The sequence below is a fragment of the Myotis lucifugus genome, unplaced genomic scaffold, assembly GCF_000147115.1.
Source record: "Myotis lucifugus unplaced genomic scaffold, Myoluc2.0 scaffold_66, whole genome shotgun sequence".
In the NCBI taxonomy this organism is placed as follows: domain Eukaryota; kingdom Metazoa; phylum Chordata; class Mammalia; order Chiroptera; family Vespertilionidae; genus Myotis; species Myotis lucifugus.
Window position 1 is genome coordinate 682,271 of NW_005871114.1, and position 21,876 is coordinate 704,146.

At 38.0% G+C, this 21,876-nt stretch overlaps 1 protein-coding gene and 1 pseudogene across 3 annotated transcripts in view; both read left to right on the forward strand.

Annotated features, from left to right (window-relative positions):
• Positions 1 to 21,876, forward strand: part of HPSE2 (heparanase 2 (inactive)) — a 505,349-nt gene that overhangs the window by 176,743 nt on the left and 306,730 nt on the right. The window lies entirely within an intron of this gene.
• LOC102423281 lies at positions 19,335 to 20,277 on the forward strand (annotated as a pseudogene).

Below are 21,876 nucleotides of genomic sequence, written 5' to 3' on the forward strand. Positions count from 1 at the left end.
TGATAACTTCTGTTACCACTCCTGGTACCAGTCTCACTTCTAAGGAAGTACTTTGGAGAATCAGTAGTACAGATTTTAGGTTTGATGGACATGACCTTAGCAGAAAAGAGGCGGATTTCATGGAAGAAGTGGTGTCTGAGGCTTTTTCTTGGCAGAATCTGAAGCAAGGATATTCCCATGGAAAAGCTGTTTATAGAAGCATACTGATTTCTATGGTAGAAAGAAGAGGAGGAGGAAGACTTACTCCTATTTTGCAGGCATATTTTTCTGCCCCCAGAACTCATTTTGGGTTTAGACATAAGGATGAGCCTAATACTAGGTTTCTTGTATATCTAATGCCTTCTTTATAGTTGTCTCTATCTTAGATGAAGGCCTCCACCCCAATCATCTGTGAGTCTACTTTAGACTATAAATGCCTCTGCAGATGAGAATAATGGGTACCTTTTCGAATGTAGATGACGTTTATATACTGAAAATGGACTTTGCTAGTGAGGTTTGCTGGAGTTTATCAGCTTCAGAAATATAATCTCTCAAATATAGATAATTGAACACATTAGTATCATTTCATAAAACATCTTGGGCTCCAACAGTTCTTTGATGCTTTGAAATCCAAGATAAATGCTGTCAGTCAAGACAGAAAGTGATTATTTCTTTATGGGTTAGGTCTTTGAAGAGATATGGGTGTTGGACTTGGCAGCACATCAGCAGCCACTGCGACTTCTTTCCCACTGACCATTTTTTTTAGAGATAATTTTGACAAGAATCTGGAGAGAATCCCTCTCAGTTCTCTGGGGAATGTGAAAATACAAAATTTACAATATCTATCTTATTTGCCTCAGCAGAGCCCAACTTTAACCTTGCTGAGAATTATCATTTGTTGCAGAATGCAAATAATGAAACCACTCCCTTAGAAAGTATGAACTCACATCTCATGCTAATGTTCATAATAACATGATCAATATCCTAGTCACCCTCCTCTTAGAAAAATAAATATATTGGATGCCTTGCTTTTAGTGCCTTCTCTGCTTACCATATTTCAGACACTCTTTTTTTTCACTTCACACACATTATCTCTAATCTTCACATCAACTTTGTAAAGTAGATATTTTTCCCACTTTCAGATGGATAAATTGAGGTTCTTAGGGAACTAATGAAGGTCATATAGCTGGAAGTGGTAGGAACTGGTATTTCCTAACTCTGCAAGTCTGTGTCTTCAAATTAGATTCTAAATTTGACATGATACTCCAGGTGAGGTGTGATAGGAATATAATCTAGTAGAAATATTATAAATTTTAATATTAATGAAGTTTAAGTTTGCATTTTCCTCTCTCCTCCTTCTTAACCCCTGTGGCATATGAGCACCACGTAAGCTTAAGAAGCTGTTAAAGCACAGGGTTTAGAGTGAGACAGATCTGGTTTGAGTCCAGCTCCATCACTTACTAATTCTCAGATTTGGCAAGAGATTTAATCTCTCTAGTACTCAGTTTCTTTAACTATAAATCAGGCATAATAATAGTGCCTGTTTCTTGAGGTTTTTTATTATTAAATGGTAAAAGGTAATTTGCACATTTCCTAGCATGTAATAAATGTTCAATAACGGATAGCGTGATTAATAAACATTAACATTACTCATTTTTTTAAATCGAAGTTTGACTTTTCTTATTGCATTAGCTCCTCTTTTGTTTCATAGTTCTCTGTGTGACCTCTTCTTCCTTCCATACTTTTTACAACTCCATTATCTATTTGACTAATCCTTGACTTTAAGTTGTTCTGTATAATGCCCAGCCAGGTTCTACAAATGTGTTAAAAATATGTCATATGCAAATTTCTTGGTCTGGTTTAGCTATTGTATATGTATCTAAGTATATATGAATACGTGTGTGTTGAGTATATGAGTGGGTGACATATATAGAGACAATGAAAGACCTCTGAGACACTAGCCTTATAGGGCAATGTTTTGTTAGCAACCTTACTGATCTCCTCTTAGGAATCCAGATCAGTCTTTACACAGCTAAACTTTCTGGAAGATCTGTGGCTCAGATTGTCAAAGCTTACCAAGAGCACATGCTGGAAGAAGAGGCAGCCCTTCCAGCTGCTCCCTTTCTTCTCTCTGCAGATGTGAACACTTCCCACAAACCTCTTTATGAAATTTGGGAGAAGCAGAAGGGAAACTGTTGAGCTGTTTATTTTATTGCAAACAAAGGTTAAGAGAGTCTTTTCTGAATATTTTTCTTGGAAGCCAAGAATGAAATCTTATATTACTTGACCAATATGTTTATTTTGAGGCAATTTAAGATTTAACTATCTTGAATTATATCTGTTCATGACATGCCTACATGATCTTCTTAAAGCTCAAGCACTCCAATGCAACAATTGTGAAAAGCTGCTAAGGAAGTGGGGGGAAAAGGAGTGAGATGCCAGAATCAGAAGTCATATTATTAATGGAGCATGTAGAATTAGAAGACCATATTCATGACAAGAGAACGCTGATAAATCAAATGTTTGATGGTCTCAGGAAAGGATGACCTGTTCATCATTATCACAATGAGGATCGTCCTTCCAAGAGGACTGAAAATGCTCCAATCTGAACTTACTACTGTGGCCAGTTACAAGGTCTAACATGCTAATCCAACCTCATGCTGTTACACTTTTTCTCATTCACTTTTTGCCAGTGCCCTAGCATTCTTTTTATTTCAAAGACACACAGAGTTCATTACCATTTTAGCGAATTTGCACTTGTCCTTTCCTCTGATTGAAATGTTCTATCTCCAAATCTTTTCATGGTTGCTTCCTCCTCATTGAGACTTCAGGCCAAAGGTTAGCTACCCAGAGAGGGCTCCCCTGACCACCTTTGGCAAAAAGTGATGTTTGTTTCCCAATATCCCTTCTTCCCTTTTATTTCTTGTTAGGCACATTGGCACACAGCCAAGCAACTATATTACCCAAGCTCCCTTGCAGATGCATGTTGTCCTGTAACTAAGTTCTGGTCAATGAAATGTAAACCGAAAAGTAATGTGGTGCTTTGAGACAATTCCTAAGAGGAAGGAAATGGTTCTTTTTTTCTCCCCTGTTCTGCCCTGTTCCCTGAAATACCAAATGGTTACCGTGTCCTAGCAGCTAACTTGAATAATGGGAAAGGGGCATTCACTAGGTATGATGGAGCAGAGATCTGGAAAGCCTGAGTCCCTGATGAATTTATGACTCTCTAAAGCAGTCCTGGATTGTCTACTTCCTGGCTTCTTTTAAATGAGAGAGAAATAAACTTTATTTCATTTAAGCCACTATTATTTCTTTTATTTTGTATATTCAGCCAAACCTATGCCAAATTAAAGTATTCTTCTCTTGCCTGCATATACCATACTTTATGATACCATTATTCTCTGGTTTGTCTTCATGGCACTTTTAGCAATTGGAAATTCTCATTTCTATCTTTTTTATTGTTTGTCTCTCCCATGTAGAATGTAACATTGGTGGGAGAGGGATCTTCTTTGTTCAGTGTGGTGTCCTCAGAGCTAAAACAATGTAGGTACTCAGTAAACAATTTGTTGAGTTAATGAAATCTGTAGGCTAAAATTCCTCCTACTCATATCAACATTTTTCTCTGTGATTCTGTTTCTGTGGGTGACCAGTCTTCTTGTGAACAACACCTTCTTTCTGTAGATATAGTAATTTGTTTAAATAGGTCTTTCTAGCTTTGATCCATCAAGTATTTAATAGTTAATTTAACCTTCATTTCTAATTATGTTTTGGGAAGGGGGCATCTATTGTCATCTGTAGGTACTTAAAAAGATCAAATTTGAGTTATTATTAGCTTCCCTACAATGTAAATTATACATTCATGCTAAAGAAGGTGGAAAATACTAGGTTTATGTTGTACTCACCTCATAACTGTTGCCTCAAATAGAACAAAAGGTTTTCATTTCATTTATGGAATAAGGTTGGTACTTTGTAGAGTTATGTTCCCAGGTTCCCAGCAGCTACATGTTGCTGACTGGTATTCAGCTTGCTGTCTCTTTTGACTTCATGCATAAAAACCCCACATTAAATCTCCCTAAAAGTGAATAAAAACCAACCACTGGTGGTATGAAAAAATGTTCAGAATATTTTGCAAGTAGCTGGAAACCAAGGGACACTTGTCAACTTTGAAATATTTCTAATGTTTTAAGGGAGAAAAATGAATACCCAGGATGAAATGGTTTTAGTATATATAGGGAATCTCTGAGAAGAGGTGATAACATATGATGCCCTGTGCTCATAGAGGTGAGAATGAGACCTCTGTACCCATTATGGTGAAGGTAGATTTTGAAAGATAAAGAGGTTTCATGGCTTTGTTGCAGAGAAAGGGGTGGCAAGTAGGATTACTAGAGTAGAAGGAAATGTAGGGAGAATGTAAGAAGATATTACTCCAAGTACAGAGCTGGAGAGCACAGCTTTCCCTCAGAACATTCCTCAGCATTCACACAGGGCTTGCATGTAGGGGTACTCAGTAAATGGTGAATTAGGTAGAAAAAGTGGAGCCTGTCTCTTCTGTGTGGGCACCGTCAACACTCACCTCATCTTATGTTTCAAAATGAAGGAAGCAGTTTCTTTTATTATGTTCTTTCATATGAATCAATAAACTTCTTAAACCAAAGTTACAAAAGCTATAGAAAAATATCTATATTAAAATCAATCTGAAGATTTCCTTTTTATTACAGAAAAGTGAAAACTTAGGAAATAAAGAACCTTTAGAAATGTCAGAAAGCAATTTCAATGGATTGGTGATGGTAAAGCTTAAAAGTCATTGTATTCTCCCCAATACTGCTTGAATTGTCATATTTTTAGGAAACCTTGGTATCTAGCAATTACTGGTGTTTAGTCAAGATGATTTTTAGTAACATATATGGTGTCACTAGGGCTCTCAATAGAATGGAAAAGGAAATGAAAATTGTAGGCCTTCCTACTTTACTTCCCATGGCCCTTTGCAAACGCTTACTGCCCTTTTCCTCCAACTCTATGTTCTTTCTTATTAATAATAACTACTATTTATTGAATGCTTAGTATAGATTTGATACCATACTCAGCACTTTGCTTATATTATCTTTTTAATCCTGGCAAAACCGTGTGAATTTAGGAATTCTATTCCCAGTTTAGAGATGAAAAAGCTGAAGCTTAGAGAAATTAAGTAAGGTTTTTAATGTTGCATTGTGACCAATTAGCAGATCTGAGATGAGGACCCTGGTATATAGGACTCCAAAGCCTGTTTTCTTAAACAGTCATTCTATCATATGGCATGTTATACTCCCTCTTTGATGCCTGTTATTATACTCCCTAGTTATGCTCCAGATTAGTATGAGTCAGCTGTCTAAGCATCTGCCCCAATTCCTCAAGCTCCAAAATATGCTATCCTTACCACTACCTCAGTGTGGAGGCTGTGTCCTTTTGCTCTTAAGCATGTGGGCCCACCAGCATCAAGCAGGGCTAGGTAGATAATACAAGATACCACAGTGCACAGACGTGGGTTTGGGGTAGAAGAGGCCAGACCCAGGTAGTGTGAACACAGTTTGGTGCAGTGAAATGTGAGTCTTCCCAGGTCCCTGCTGTGTTAGACAGAAGCATGGAGAGGTAAGCAGGCATTGATAAGGCCAAAAGATCAGTCACAGCAGCAGAATTGGATTAGACATGTCCATGTGGGATAAGGCCAAGACAGCGAGGTTCCAGTCATGTGGAAAGACTCAAGGGAGCACCAAATGAATTCTAACTCCCACTGTGATCTTCCAGTGGAAGCCTTTTATTGGGCATCTCAGAGCTGCCAGGTCAACCCCACTACCAGAAGGAAGCCCAGCTCTCCTGTTTAAGAAATATTACCCTTGTCCACCAGGAGCCTTTGGCACCTTTTTGCAGCTATACCAGTGACTTGTACTTATTTGGGGCTCTGCCAGAAGTGGGTAGGGGGCAGAAAGGGTGGGTTAGGTGTCATTATTCTTTGTCAGAGCTTACTCCCACTACTGTTTTGGATTGAATTGTGTTCCCTGCAAAGTCATATGTTGAAGCTCTAAATTCCAATGTAACTGTATTTGATAGGGCTTTTAAGAGGTAATTAGGGTTAAATAAAATCATAAGGGTGGGATCCTAATCCTATAGAATTGGTGGCCTGATAAGAAGAAGAAATGTCTCTCTTTCTCTCCATGAACACATACCGAGTAAAAGCTGTGTGAGGACACAAAGAGAAGGAGGCTATCTGCAAGCCAGGAAGAGAGTTCTCACAAGAATCTGACCATCCTGGCACTCTGATCTTGGACTTCCAGCCTCCAGAACTGTGAGAAAATAAGTTTCTATGTGTAAGCCACCTAGTATTTGGTATTTTGTTATTCTGAGCTGATGAATACAACTACTTGATTGTCAGAGCCTTTGCCCTCAGTGGCTGGCCGTTTTCTTTGGCAAAAGTGGCAGGAATTCTTTCAGTCCCTAAAAGGAAGGCAAACTGATCAAAGTAATTCACATAGAGTTGTGAATGAGTGACAAGTTAACCCTGAGGGCATAGGGATTTTCCAGTGACATTTGTTACAGCCCATCTACCACTCTTCTCCACCCCATCCTGGCCCATTTCCCCCAACTAACACACACACACACACACACACACACACACACACACGAGCAAGGAATCCTTCCTCAATGGCCCTTGGCTTTCTTGACCTCCCTCTTTTCATATATGAGGTGTTGTTGGGGTATGAGAGAAAGACGTGACCTTCTTAGTACCTCACTTGTGAAGGGGAGCCCACCTCTGACAATAGATTATTATTTTCTGTGCATGACTTGTGAAAAATAGAATCCTGTAAAACAGAATCAGGAAGATCCCTCTCTGGAACTAAGAGCAGCAATTGAAGTCAGCAGTCATTTGGTGTAGGGTTAAGAGTGGCTAAGGCTTTGGAATCAGCTACCTAGGCTTAAATCTTGGCTCTACAGATTATAGCTATATGAATTTGAGCAAGATCTCTAAGCCTTCATTGTCTCATTTGTAAGGTGGGGTTTATGATGATAATTATTCAAAGGGATGTAGAGATTTAGTTGGATAATCTATGTTAAGCTTGTAGCAGAGAATCTGTTTATATATTAGTAAGTAGGCAATAAATATAATTTACAATAATATAATTTACTAGGCACCTCCTGTAAAGGACACTATATTTGGAAATACACAGAGAAATAATGCTCTGTTCCTGCCCTTGGGATCTTACAAGTATGAAAAACAGCATGCAGAATTCCTATGAGATTAAGAGACCCTCATAGACACCAAGTCTTTTAAAACATCTTCAAAATCCCTGTTTTCCAGTAAACCTACTGTCAGGTTTTCTGCACACTCAGTTTATCTGTCTTCTTAAGCTGTTTGAAGTCAGCTACATTTGGCTTTTTTGAATCTTTCCTCCTAGCCCTGTGCACAATGTGGCCAAATATTATACCTCATGTATTATTTTTTTTGTCACTTCCCTGGTGCTTCTCCAAAGCAGACCCTTTTCTTGCATACAAAGGAGGGAGACTTTCTTGGAAGAACATCTAGTCCAAAGGCTCCACGTATGCTGACTTTGTCATTTCTTCACAAAGACATACGTTTTCTTGAAAAACAAACAAACAAAATAACTCTATAAAAATGATCAGCATATCTTAATGTTACCAATTAAGATGAAAATACTTTGCTTTTCTTCTTCAATAGAGCCAGGACTGTGGTATTTCTGTAGTCAAACTATTGTTGTTCAGACAAGGGTATTGCAGTATGCTTTGGTTTGAAAAAGAAAAGGAGTTAGTGTTTGTCTCCTAATGCTTATAAAATGGCTCTCTCACCTTCTTCATTTTGAACCCTTCTTCCTTCTCTAGTTTAATTAGTAGAACGCAAAAGGGGCTAACTACCACTTCGTCACTTGTATATACAGGCCTGCCTGGCTTAGATAGCCTTCACATGAACTTTCCTTTATTACAGCCCTTATAAAAGATGGTGCAGAAAGCTAGACAGAGGTCAGTGCATGTGTAAACAGTGATGTCAATAGTAGAACAAGTAAAGGGGAAAAAAGTCTTACTTCTCAGTGGGCTGAGAATCACAGTGGTCTTTGTGAAGAGGGAGCATATTGTTAGCTCATGACTAATCATTTGAATTGCTTATCCTCTTGAATGAGTTATTTGAGATGGGAATGTTGATTTGTTTATTGGGTTAGCACATGTTAATATTGCACTAAAAAAAGGTGCTGGTACATTCTGCCAGCAGATGTAAAACAATTATATTGTTTCTGTGATTGTGGTTTTAGAAAATCAATTTGAAGGAAGTTGGTATAGTCACAGTGACAGAAACACTTGGAAATATTGATAACACAGCAGGAAAATTATCATTGATTATGTGAAAAAGGACAGTGTTATTTTATCTTTTTCATTCATTTTAACCATTCAAGAAATATTTACTGAGTTCTTCCTACTGTATTTCAGTGAATCTAAGACTTTGTCCATTATAAGATGCATCATCATTTCAGCTACCACTCGAGTGGCAGGTAGCTTCTGAGATGATTCCCAGTGATCCCCCACTCCTAATATTCATGCCATTGGATAATTATTAAGTGTGGGCTGGGCCTAGTGACTTGCTTCTGAAGAATAGGATATGAAAAGTCACTTTATGTCTAGGTTACAAAAGATCATGAATTAACTCTTGCTAAGATTCTCTCTGGCATTGTTCTTTGCTTTCTTATTATATATTTTATGCTCTATGGAGAGACTCATGTAGGAGACCCTAAGGCAAAAGGCTCAGTTAAGCTGCTTTTGGATACAATATAGATAAAAAGTAAAAAGAAAAAAGATGGAATCAGCTGTTAATATAATTTTTCAATTGTTCGGTTTTCCTAACCTAATATTAGAAATACTTGCTCTTTTCTCAGTTTCAACTGGGCATAAATTCTGTGTGTGTGCTAACGTATGTATACAGTTTTTTAAAAACTTTCATTTTTCTCCATTTGACGTACTTATACCTTTCTATTTTATGTTTTCCCTTTTTGTATCTTTTTCCTTTAGCTGCCTTTTTTTCTTCCATGAATGCAACTTGTCTTTATAGAAAAAGTAGTGCTTCAAAGCCAAAGCTTACTAACTTTGTAATCTTACTTAATTTTTCTGAATTTTAGATTTCCTAGGTGTAAAACGGGAATAATAATATCTGCTATATTAGGCATGACCTTTTTATTTAAAATGACAGAAACCCATCTAACAATAATTTAGGCAGGCATGAAAAGTAGAAAATTTTTGTGTGAGATAACTCCAGAAAGGGGTGCAATTGAGACTCAGGGATTACTGACACCAATGTCATAAGAACTGTCTGTCCCTTTCCATCTCTGAGCTACTACTTTCTGGTCAGCTTCATTTTCTCAGTATGGTTTCTTTCACATGGTTACAAACTTGGTTACCAGATGCTCCTATTTCTTCCATCTCAGACACAGTTTAGCCACCAAAGAGGGACTGAATTTCTTTCCCAAGGTCTAATTTAATAAATGCCAAGGAAAGACTGATTGGGTTTCATTGGTTGTGGGATAAGGCAGAGGCCTACTTTTGGCAATACTCAACAAAACTACCTGGATATAATGTGTGTGTTTGTGGGAGGCATCACACCTTTTCTGAAGGATTATTATGAGAGTTAGTAATAAAATTCTTCTAACGTACTTGGTTTATATTGCTATTTTTTCTATGAGTGAGAAATGTTACAACGTTTGGTAAACGTGAATGGTAAATGTAAAATAAGAGGTTAGTATTATCTAATTGTCTCTCTTAAGGTACCATTACATTTTATCTAAAAAGGGTTTGGACATTGACAACAATCAATATAAGATTAAAGAAAAATTTTGAGGAAGAAAACAAATTTCCCACAATCTCATTTACTGAGTGTATTTTTGCATATTTCCTGCCAAGCCCAAAACATCTACAGAATTAATCATTGTATTTACTTGTACTTTGTATCCTGCTTTCAATATTTATGTAATAAACATTTCCTATCTTTCTAGGTAACAATCAGAATAACATAATGGCTATCTATTATTCCATTATGTTGATATATCATAATTTATATTGTACTTCCCCCTTTATTGGTTGGATTTTACAGTTTAATATAAAATAATTAATTTTTGGCTGTTATTGATAATGTTGTATTGTAGATTCTTAGTTGTGTACTGGATTAAAGATAGGTTGTACTAGCAAAAAATTGTTCACAAATAGGCAATTACTAGACTCAATAAATTACTAGTTTTCAATAAATACTTTTTAACATGGAAGGAGCATTTGGCTGAGGGTAAAAGGAGAAGGGAAGTTTCAATTGCACTTGAAATTGTGATGAGGGTGAGATGTTGTATTGCAATGTGAGACGCTTTCAGTATCAAGAACTTTGACCTCTTTATCTGCCCAGCACTATGACCTTGGACAAACCCCTTTACTCTCCAGAGCCTCTGTTTCTAGAGGATTTATAATTCCTTTCAAATAAAAGTATTATTTAATTGTCTAACATTGACTGGGTACAGATATTAGTAGTCTGACCAGAAAAAGGATGTGAAAAATGCTTTCTAATACATATTACAAAGCTGAACAAAGCAAATTATAGTAATTGTGACAACTATTGTGATGGCTACTAGAAGCTAGTGTCTGTGAAAGACAGTGCATCTTATGTTTTCTTTTTTCTTTTTATTGTTTAAAGTATTACATATGTCTCCTTTTTCCCCAATTGGCCCCACACATACACTCCCACCCCCGAGGGCAGGCCCCACTGTTCCAGGGTCTGTGTCAGTTGGTTATGCTAATATGCATACATACAAGTCCTTTGGTTGATCTTTAAAGCCCCCTCCCCTGCCCCTTGTCTCTGGATCTATTTTTCTTCACCAGTTAATGTTCATCATTATATCCCACATATGAGTGAGATCATGTGATATTTATCTTCCTTCAACTGGCTTATTTCGCTTAGCATAATGCTCTCCAGTTCCATCCATGCTGTGGCAAAGGATAAAAGTTCCTTTTTTTTTCATAGCAGTGTAGCATTCCATTGTGTAGATGTACCACTGTTTTTTAATCCACTCATCTGCTGATGGGCACTTAGGCTGTTTCTAAATCTTAGCTATTGTAAATTGTGCTGCTATGAACATAAGGATGCATATATCCTTTTTGATTGGCATTTCTGGTTTCTTGGAATATATTCCTAGAAGTGGGATTACTGGGTCAAATGGGAGTTCCATTTTTAACTTTTTGAGGAAACTCCATACTGTTTTCCACAGTGGCTGCACCAGTCTGCATTCCCACCAGCAGTGCACAAGGGTTCCTTTTTCTCCACATCCTCACCAGCACTTGTCGTTTGTTGATTTATTGATGATAGCCATTCTGACAGGTGTGAGATGGTACCTCATTGTTGTTTTGATTTGCATCTTTTGGATGATTAGTGACTTTGAGCATGTTTTCATATGTCTCTCGGTCTTCTGTGTGTCCTCTTTCAAAATGTGTCTATTTAGGTCCTTTGCCCATTTTTTGATTGGATTGTTTATCTTCCTTTTGTTAAGTTGTATGAGTTCTCTGTAAATTTTGGACATTAAACCCTTATCTGAAATAGCATTGGAAAATATGTTCTCCCATGCAGTGGGCTTTCTTGTTGTTTTGTTGATGATTTCTTTTGCTGTGCAGAAGATTTTATTTTGATGTAGTAGCATTTGTTTATTTTCTCCTTAGTTTCCATTGCCTTTGGAGCTGTATTGGAAAGATATTGCTACGACATATATCCAATATTTTGTTGCCTATGGTGTCTTCCAAGATTTTTATGGTTTACCATCTTACATTTAAGTCCTTTGACCATTTTGAGTTTATTTTTGTGTATGGTGTAAGTTGGTGGTCTAGTTTCATTTTTTGCATGTATCTTACCAAATTTCCCAGCACCATTTATTGAAGAGACTGTCTTGACTCCATTGTATGCTCTTGCCTCCTTTGTCAAATATTAATTGAGCAAAATGGCTTAGGTCTATTTCTGGCTTCTCTGTTCTGTTTCATTGGTCTGTATGTCTGTTCTTGTGCCAGTACCAGGCAGTTTTGAGAACTGTGGCTTTAAAGAAAAAAAGAAGAAGGAGAAGGAGAAGAAGGAGTAAGAGGAAGAAGGAGGAAGGAAGAAGGAAGAAGAGGAAGAAGAAGAAGAGGAGGAGGAGGAGGAGGAGGAGGAGGAGGAGGAGGAAGGGGGAAGGAAGAAGAAGAGAAAGAGGAAGAAGAAGAAGAGGGAGAGGGGGGAGGAGAAGGAGAAGGAGGAGGAGGCAGAAGAAGAAGAAGGAAGGAGGAGGAGGAAGAGGAGGAGGAGGAGGAGGAGGAGGAGAAGAAGAAGAAGAAGAAGAAGAAGAAGAAGAAGAAGAAGAAGAAAAGGAGGAGGAGGAAGAAGGAAGAAGAAGAGAAAGAGGAGGAAGAAGAAGAGGAGGAAGGGGGAAGGAGAAGGAGAAGAAGGAGGAGGAGGAGGAAGAAGAAGAAGAAGAAGGAGGAGGAGAAGGAGGAGGAGGAAGAAGAAGGAGAAAGGAGAAAGAAAGGCAAAAGGAGAAAGGAAGGAGAAAGGAGAAAGAAAGGAAAAAGAAGGGAGAAAGGAGAAAGGAATGAGAAAGGAGAAAGGAGGAAAGAGAAAGGAGAAAGAAAGGAGAAAAAGGAGACCACGACCATGGCTTAGTAATATAGCTTGATATCTGGTATTGTGATCCCTCCAAATTTGTTCTTCTTTCACAGGTTTGCTGCGGCTATTCAGGGTCTTTTTTATTCCATATGAATTTTTGGAGAGATTGTTTTAGATCTGTGAAATATGCCGTTGGTATCTTAATGGGTATTGCATTGAATCTATAGATCGCTTTGGGTAGTATAGACATTTTAATGATGTTGATTCTACCAATCCATGAACATGGTAGGTTCTTCCATTTGTTTGTCTTCCTCTATCTCTTTTTTCAATGTCCTGTAGTTTTTCAAGTACAGGTCTTTTACTGCCTTAGTTAAGTTTATTCCTAGGTTTATTATTATTATTATTATTATTATTATTATTATTATTTTGGTGCAATGGTAAATGGGATTGTATTTTTAGTTTCTTTTTCTGTGAGTTCATTATTGGTGCATAAAAAAGCCATAGATTTCTGGATGTTAATTTTGTATTCTGCTACATTACCAAACTCATTTATTAAATCTAGTATTTTTTTTGATGGAGTCTTTGGGGGTTTTCTATGTACAGTATCATGTCATCTACGAATAAGGACAGTTTTACTTCTTTTCCAATTTGGATGCCTTTTATTTCTTCATTTTGTCTGATAGATATATCTAGCACTTCCAGTTCTATATTGAACAGGAGTGGTGAAAGTGGGCATCCCTGTCTTGTTCCTATTCTTAGGGGAAATGAATTTAGTTTTTGCCCATTAAGTATGATGTTGCCTGTAGGTTTGTCATATAAGGCTTTTAGTATGTTGAGGTATGATCCCTCTATTCCCACTTTGCAGAGAGTTTTTATCAAGGAAGGGTGTTGGATTTTGTCAAATGCTTCTTCTGCATCGATTGATATGATTATGTGATTTTTGTCTCTGAATTTGTTTATGTGATGTATCACATTTATTAATTTGTGGATATTGTACCATCCTTGCATCCCCAGAATAAATCCCACTTGGTCATGGTGTATGATGTTTCTAATGTAATGCTGGATCCGATTTGCTAGAATTTTGTTGAGGATTTTGGCATCTATGTTCATCAAGGATATTGGCCTGTATTCTCTTTCTTTGTGGTGTCTTTATCTGGTTTTGGAATTAGGGTAATGCTGGCTTCATAGAAAGAGCTTGGAAGTGTGCCTTGCTCTTGAATTTTTTGGAACAGTCTGAGGAGGATAGATTTTAGTTCTTCTTTGAATGCTTGGTAGAACTCCCCTGTAAAGCCGTCTGGACCAGGGCTTTTGTTTGCTGGAAGATTTTTTATTACTGCTTCAATTTCATCAGTAGTTTTCGGCCTATTCAGGTTCTTTGATTCTTCCTGATTGAGTTTTGGAAGCTTGTATTTTTCTAAGAATATGTCCACTTCATTTAGGCTGTCCAGTTTGTTGGAATAGAGTTGTTCATAGTATTTTTTCATAATCCTTTCTTTTTCTGTGGGGTCAGTTGTTACTCCATCTCTTTCATTTCTGATTTTGTTTATTTGGGTCCTCTCTCTTTGCTTCTTGGTGAGCTTGGCTAGAGATTCATCAATCTTGTTTATCCTTTCAAAGAACCAGCTCTTGGTTTTACTGATCTTTTATATTGCTTTTTTGGTCTCTATGTCATTTATTTCTGCTCTGATCTTTATTATTTCCTTCCTTCTGTTTACTCTGAGCTTTTCTTGTTGCTCTCTTTCTAATTCTTTGAGTTGTAGGGTTAGATAATTTATTACCATTTTTTCTTGTTTTTTGAGGTAGGCCTGTTGAGCTATGAACTTCCCTCTCAAGACTGCTTTCACTGTGTCCCATAGATTTTGGATTGTTGTGTTTTCATTGTGTTTGTTACCAGGATGATTTTTATTTCTTCTTTGATAACCCAATCATTGTTTAATAGCATGCTATTTAGCCTCCAAGTGTTTGATTTTTTTTCATTGTTTTTATTGTAATTGATTTCTAATTTTATGCTATTGTGATCTGAGAAGTGCTTGATATGATTTCTATCTTCTTGAATTTGAAGAGACTTTGCCTGTGTCCCAATATGTGGTCTATCTTTGAAAATGCCCTGTGTGCACTTGAGAAGAATGTATATTCTGTAGCTTTGGGGTGAAATGTTCTGAAGATGTCAATTAATTCCATCTGATCTAGTTAGTCAGTTAGGATTGATGTTTCTTTGCTGATTTTTTGTTTAGAGGATTTATCCAATGGTGTCAATGGGGTAGTAAAGTCCCCTACTCTGACTGTATTGCTGTCAATCTCTCCCTTGATATCTTCCAGAAGTTATTTTTAATATATTTGGGTGCTCCTGTATTGGGTGCATATATGTTTACCAGAGTTATATCCTCTTGTTGAATTGCTCCCTTTAGTATTATGAAGTGGCCTTCCTTATCTCTTATTATGGCCTTCACTTTGAGGTCTGATTTGTCAGATATAAGTATTGCTATCCCACCTTTTTTTTTTCATTTCCATTCGCTTGAAAATTTTTTCCCCATTCCTTCATTATCAGCCTTGTGAGTCCTTTGTTCTGAGGTGGGTCTCTTGTAGACAGCAGATATATGGGCCATGTTTTCTTATTCATTCAGCTACCTATGTCTTTTGTTTGGAGCATTTAATCCATTTACATTTAAGGTTATTATTGATAGGTACTTGTTTGTCACCATTTTTATTCTTTATGCCTGTGTTCCTTCTACCCTTCCTATTTCTTCTTTTTACAGCAGTCCCTTTAGCATTTCTTGCATTGCTGGTTTGGTGGTAATAAACTCCCTTAGCCCTTTTTTTGTCTGTGAAGCTTCTGATTTCACCTTTAGTTTTGAATGATAGCCTTGCTGGGTATAGTATTCTTGGATTCAGTCCCTTGCTTTGCATCACTTTGTATATTTCATTCCATTTCCTTCTGGCCTGATGTGTTTCTGTTGAGAAATCAGTTGATAGTCTGATGAGAGATCCCTTGTAGGTAACTTTCTGGCTCTCTCGGGCAGCTTTTAAGATTCTTACTTTGTCATTGGTGTTTGGCAATTTAATTATGATGTGTCTTGGTGTCAGTCTTTTTGGTTTCATCTTGTTTTGGACTCTGTGTATTTCTTGGACTTGTGTGGGTTTTTTCTTCCCAATATCAGGGAAGTTTTCTGTCATTATTTCTTCAAACAGGTTTTCTATTCTTTGCTCAGTTTCCTCTCCTTCTGACCCCCCTATTATGTGGATGTTGTTTTGTTTTTTGTTGTCCCAAAGCTCCCTTAGGCTCTCTTCCTGTTTTTTAAGTTTTTTGTTTTTTTTCCAGTTGCTGCTCTTCTTGGGTGTTTTTTCCAACCTTGTCTTCTAGCTCACTGATGCGGTCCTCAGCTTCTTCTAGTCTGCTGTTGATGCTTTCTGTTGTGTTCTTTATTGCAGCTACACATGTTGAATTTGTCTTCCTCCTTTTCAGTGTCCTTATGACCATTGCTCTGAATTCTTTCTTTTTTTTTTAATTAAATCTTTATTGTTCAGATTACATTTGTTCCTCTTTTTTTCCCCCCCATAACTCTCCTCCTCCCAGTTCCCGCCCCACCCTCCGCCCTCACTCCCCACCCACTGTCCTCATCCATAGGTGCACGATTTTTGTCCAGTCTCTTCCCGCATCTCCCACTCCCCTTTACCCCCCAAGAATAGTCAGTCCACTCCCTTTCTATGTCCCTGATTCACTATAATCACCAGTTCATTCTGTACATCAGATTATTTATTCACTTGATTCTCAGATTCACTTGTTGATAGATGCATGTTTGTTGTTCATAATTTGTATCTTTACCTTTTTCTTCTTCTTCCTCTTCTTAAAGATACCTTCCAGCATTTCATATAATACTGGTTTAGTGGTGATGAACTCCTTTAGTTTTTCCTTATCTGTGAAGCTCTTTATCTGACCTTCAATTCTGAATGATAGCTTTGCTGGATAAAGTAATCTTGGTTGTAGGTTCTTGGTATTCATCACTTTGAATATTTCTTGCCATTCCCTTCTGGCCTGCAAAGTTTCTGTTGAGCAATCAGCTGACAGTCGTATGGGTATTCCCTTGTAGGTAATTGAGTCTCTTTCTCTTGCTGCTTTTAAGATTCTCTCTTTGTCTTTTGCTCTTGGCATTTTAATTATGATGTGTCTTGGTGTTGTCCTCTTTGGATTCCTTTTGTTTGGGGTTCTCTGTGCTTCTTGGACTTGTAAGTCCATTTCTTTCACCAGGTGGGGGAAGTTTTCTGTCATTATTTCTTCAAATAGGTTTTCAATATCTTGCTGTCTCTCATCTTCTGGCACCCCTATAATTCTGATGTTGGTGCGTTTGAAACTGTCCCAGAGGCTCCTGACACTATCTTCGTATTTTCGGATTCTTTTTTCATTTTGCTTTTCCGGTTGGGTGTTTTTTGCTTCTTCGCATTTCAAATCTTTGACTTGATTCTTGTGCTCCTCTGGTCTGCTGTTGGGTGTCTGTATAATATTCTTTATTTCAGTCAGTGAATGCTTAATTTCCAGTTGGTTCTTTATCACAACATCGAGGGTCTCATTAGATTTCTTGAGGCTCTCATCAAGTTTATCGGCAGTTTCTAGCAAATTATTGAAAGCCCTCAAAAGTGTGTTTTTTAGCTCTATATCCTCCATTTCTGTCATGTTTTTTTGTCTCCGCATTTTTTATGCTTTCTTGGTGCACCCCCTTGTGGTCTTTGTGCGCAGTCTTGTTGTAGTTAAGCCTTAATTGTTGTCGGCAATACTAGAGGTGAATTGACCTCCAGGCTAACTGGCTATGAGAGTCAGCTGTGTCTGCAGTGGGAGAGCTTCTGTGCTGAATCTCTAGGGTGGTGCTAATCTAGCCTTTGCCTGAGGCTATCCGGCAAATGCCTCTGTGCAGGGCTTGGGCGGGGCGGGTCCCAGGGGATCTACAGGGCGGGCGGAGGGAGCAGTTATGGCTGCTCTCAGTTCCGTCCCCAGCGGCTCTGCAACCGCTGCAAACCTCGGAGAGAAAGCTGCCTTCCCGCTTCTCCCATTTGAGTCTGGGTCCCTAGAGACTCTCCCGGATCTGGAGCTCAGAGTCTGAAACTCCCTCCCGATTGAAAACAGCAACCACGCCCTCCGCCGCCGGCCCGCTCCACATGCACTCCGAACCTTAGTATTTCACCTCTGCACTGCGCCTCCTCTGAGTCTCGGTATGGATTTCTCTTTCCTTCTAGTTGTAGAATCTCTCCTCAGCCAGCATTCCTGTGGTTCTGGGTGATGTCCGTTCCGTCTTTTAGTTGTATTTTTGAAGTGGTTGTTCGAGGCAGCAAACTCCGGCGTTAACCTATGCCGCCATCTTGGTTCCTCCGCTCTGAATTCTTTCTCTGACAAATTGCTTGCCTCCATTTCCTTTACTTCCTTTTCCAGTGATTCCTCCTTTTCTTTCATATGAGGGCTGTTTATTTTTCTCCTCATTTTCACTCTTCTCTACTGCGTTGACCAAAAGGCACAAAATGCAACTCAATAAGACACGACATGGAACAAAAAACAAATGTATTCATGATACCAATAACTCCAAATAAAGGTGACCACCAGAGAAAAGAGACTTAGGGGAGAGAAAACTGTGCAAAAATGATATTGAGAAAAGGGAAAAGGTAAGAGAGAACAGAAAAAGAAGAAAAAAGAAGGGGAAAGAAATATACATATATGGGGAGAAAACTCCACAAAACCAACAGCTAATCCAAAAAAATGCAAACAACAACCACCTAGAAAAAAAGGAGGGGAGCTGAATCTGAAGAGGCAGGGCTTATTTCTAGAAGGTAAGGTAAAGGCATTGAATGATTGGGGGAATGGCCATGATTCAGTATAGAGGAGGTAGAAAGAAAATCCTATATAATAAAAGTATAATATGCAAATTGTCCCCTTGACTGGGAGTTCGACTGGGAGTTTGACCAGGGGGCAGGGCCAGTTGGACAACCTCCTGCATCCCCTCACCCCGGCTGGCCCCGCTTGATCGGCCCCTATTGAGGTGGGCCAGCTGGACCGCACCTGTGCATGAATTCATGCACCAGGCCTGTAGTGAGTGTATAAGAAGAAAAGTAAAAAACAAAATACTCAAAAAATAATTTTAAAAATAATAAAAATATATACAAAAGAATATATATATATGTATATACATATATAATTTTTCCCCTTTATCTATATATTCGTCTATTTTTGGAAAAGGAGACTAGAGAGCAGATAGGCCTGATTTTGGTGAGTGAAACTAATTAAGCTATTAGTAGAAGAAGAGAACAGGTGAGGAGAGGAAAAACAAAAGCATAAAATAAAAAAATAAAAATAAACAAGAACTAACAATCAAACAAACAACAACAACAAGGAAAAAAATTAGCAAAGAAAGAGAAAAGAAAAGGGTGCATGGACTTGAAACAGGTGAGATGAAATTAGATATATGAGTAAGCCAACAGAGACTATTATACTAGTAATGCATCAATAAGGCAGATAAAGAATATCAATTTTTAACAAGGAGTAAAAAGAAAGGAGAGAGAAAAACTAAAGCAGGGACAGAAGAGAAACAGGATGAAAAAGCAAGAAGTGAGGAAGAAAGCGTTGGCATAAAGGAAAATATGAGATAGAGTAAAATAATGATAAAAAGAATAAAAGAATGTAATACTCTAATCCAAAAAAAAAGATTAAAAAAAATGAAAGGTTGGGGATAGGAAACGCGTTCTCATGGCTGAGGTGAAAGTGAAGCTGCAGCCACCTGACGTGGATCCAGTAGAAATAGAAAACAGGATTATAGAATTATGTCACCAGTTCCCTCATGGAATCACAGACCAAGTAATTCAAAATGAAATGCCTCATATAGAAGCTCAGCAGCGGGCAGTGGCAATCAATAGACTATTGTCTATGGGTCAGTTGGATCTCTTAAGGAGCAATACAGGCCTTCTGTATAGAATAAAGGATTCTCAGAATGCTGGTAAAATGAAGGGACCAGACAACCAAGAAAAACTAGTATATCGGATCATAGAGGATGCAGGAAATAAAGAAATATGGAGCAGAGATATCCGGTATAAAAGTAATTTGCCATTAACAGAAATTAACAAAATTTTTAAGAATTTGGAAAGTTATAAAGCTTATCAAAGCTGTTAAGTCTGTAGCAGCCTCAAAAAAAAAAAAAAAAGGTGTATATGCTTCACAACCTGCAGCCTGACTAGTCTGTGACTGGTGAAGCCTGGTACAGTGACCAGGATTTTGAATCTGAATTTGTAGAGGTACTTAACCAACAGTGTTTTAAGTTCCTACAGTCCTAGGCAGAAACAGCCCAAGAAAGCAAACAATTCAATGATACAAAAAAATAGTTCATTTGCTTCATCACACGAAGTGTGGAAATATATCTGTGAATTAGGTAGAGTTGTCCATGGAGGAATTGAAACCATTTTGAATACACTCATATGATGGGAAAGTGGAGATGACTATCATCGCAGCAAAGGAAGGCACAGTTGGTAGTATAGACGGACACATGAAACTGTACAGAGCAGTCAATCCAATCATCCCATATATGGGCTTGGTTCAGGACCCCTGTGGACTCTGTCCGGTTTTTGACAACTGCCAGGAAGGTGATGAGATTTCACCATCTAACTGTATTTACATGACAGAATGGCTTGAATTTTAATAGAGATCTAGGAACTTTATGACATCTTTCAAATGAAGTTACTTTGGGAACAAATAATTTAACTCATGATGGAACATCAAATTCCCTTGAAAGCAAACTTCATAATAATGGATACAGACTTACTGCTATGAAAATATATTTGTAAATCTATGAAGACTAAATTTATATTGTAGAGTAGTCACCAGAATATGAAGCAGCTAAGTGAAATCCATTCTTTAATACTCTGAAGTTCTGGAGGACAACATCTGAAACTTTCAAGACTTGACTGTCCAAGGAAAAAGAAGCCAACAAATGCATATTTACCAATAGATAATGGCTAGAGCCTAAAAATGCTTGTTTTGAAGCTATTTATTAAGGTCTTCTTTGGAAATTGTTTATATCTGGTTCAGTATCACCATTTCTGTTTTCTCAATGGTCCACTGAGAAGAAATTAAAACAGGAAAGGCAGGAATAGCAGAGCAGTCTGTGCAAACTTGGGGCGTGAATGGAGGAGATAGTTGGAACATCCTTTTCCACATTCTGTTCCTTTTTATGTCAGAAATATTCTTTTGGAGGATTATGCCACCACCTTTACCTCAAACCTATATGATGACTATTGTCAAGGATGTTTTCAGTCCATAAATATTAATTATTATTCTCATCCAAAAGGATTTTTTTCTCTAGACCTTCTTTGTTAAAGTCTTACAAGTTCACTCTGTGGCTCAATTGTATTATTCAATAGAATTTTTCCTATATTCTTATTATTTAACATTAAAACAAAATAATCCATTGCAAAAAAATGAAAGTTTAAAAAAATAAATAAAAATAATAAAAAAATAAAATGAAGAAAAGAGAAAAACATAAAAAAAATTTAGTTTCTTAAGTAAAAAATAAAAAAGTGAAGTGGTGAAGTTTGTTCACTTCAGCTTTGTTTTAATGTCCCATGGGGGCTGGCTTAAGACCCTCTCTATGTTCTGCCTGCCACGTCTCTGTTTCCTGTTAGGTAGTCAGCACCGTTTTGAAGTTCCCAGTGATCCACCACTCCTCTGTGTCAGACGCCACAACCTTAGTTTCAGGCAGGCGGGATCAATCTGCCCACTTTGTTTTTTCTGCCTGCTTTCAGTCTTATTTACACAAGCGTCTATTTCTGACATGGCCTCTAGGTGGTGGTGTTTCTGTATTAGTTTCGGGATCCAATGGCCCCTCAACCCAGTTCCCAAGGGCTCCCTGGGGGTATTTAGAATCTTTGTTTCCCTGCTGAGCTCAAGGCTGGGTGTGGCTGCGCTGCTAGGAGGTGTCTGGTCTTCAGGAGAAAAATGTCTTCAGGATTGGAGGGATCGGACTGTCCCAGAGCTGGCTTCCTGATCGTCTCTTCCTATTTTGCTTCCCAGCTTCCACAAAACCACCTTCCCCTGCATCGCAGCCTCGGTGAGTGTTTGTAATTGAAAGATCCTATGCACTGGGTTTAGCGAATAAAAGTAAGGAAATTATAAAGACATGAAGAACTTCAGGCTGCCTTTCTGGGCACAGCCTCTCACGGCTGTGGGCTTAGATCTAGAGTCCCCGCTGCCAGCAGCCCTGTGGACCCCCTTCCACAGTGGAGCGCTATACTTTCCACAA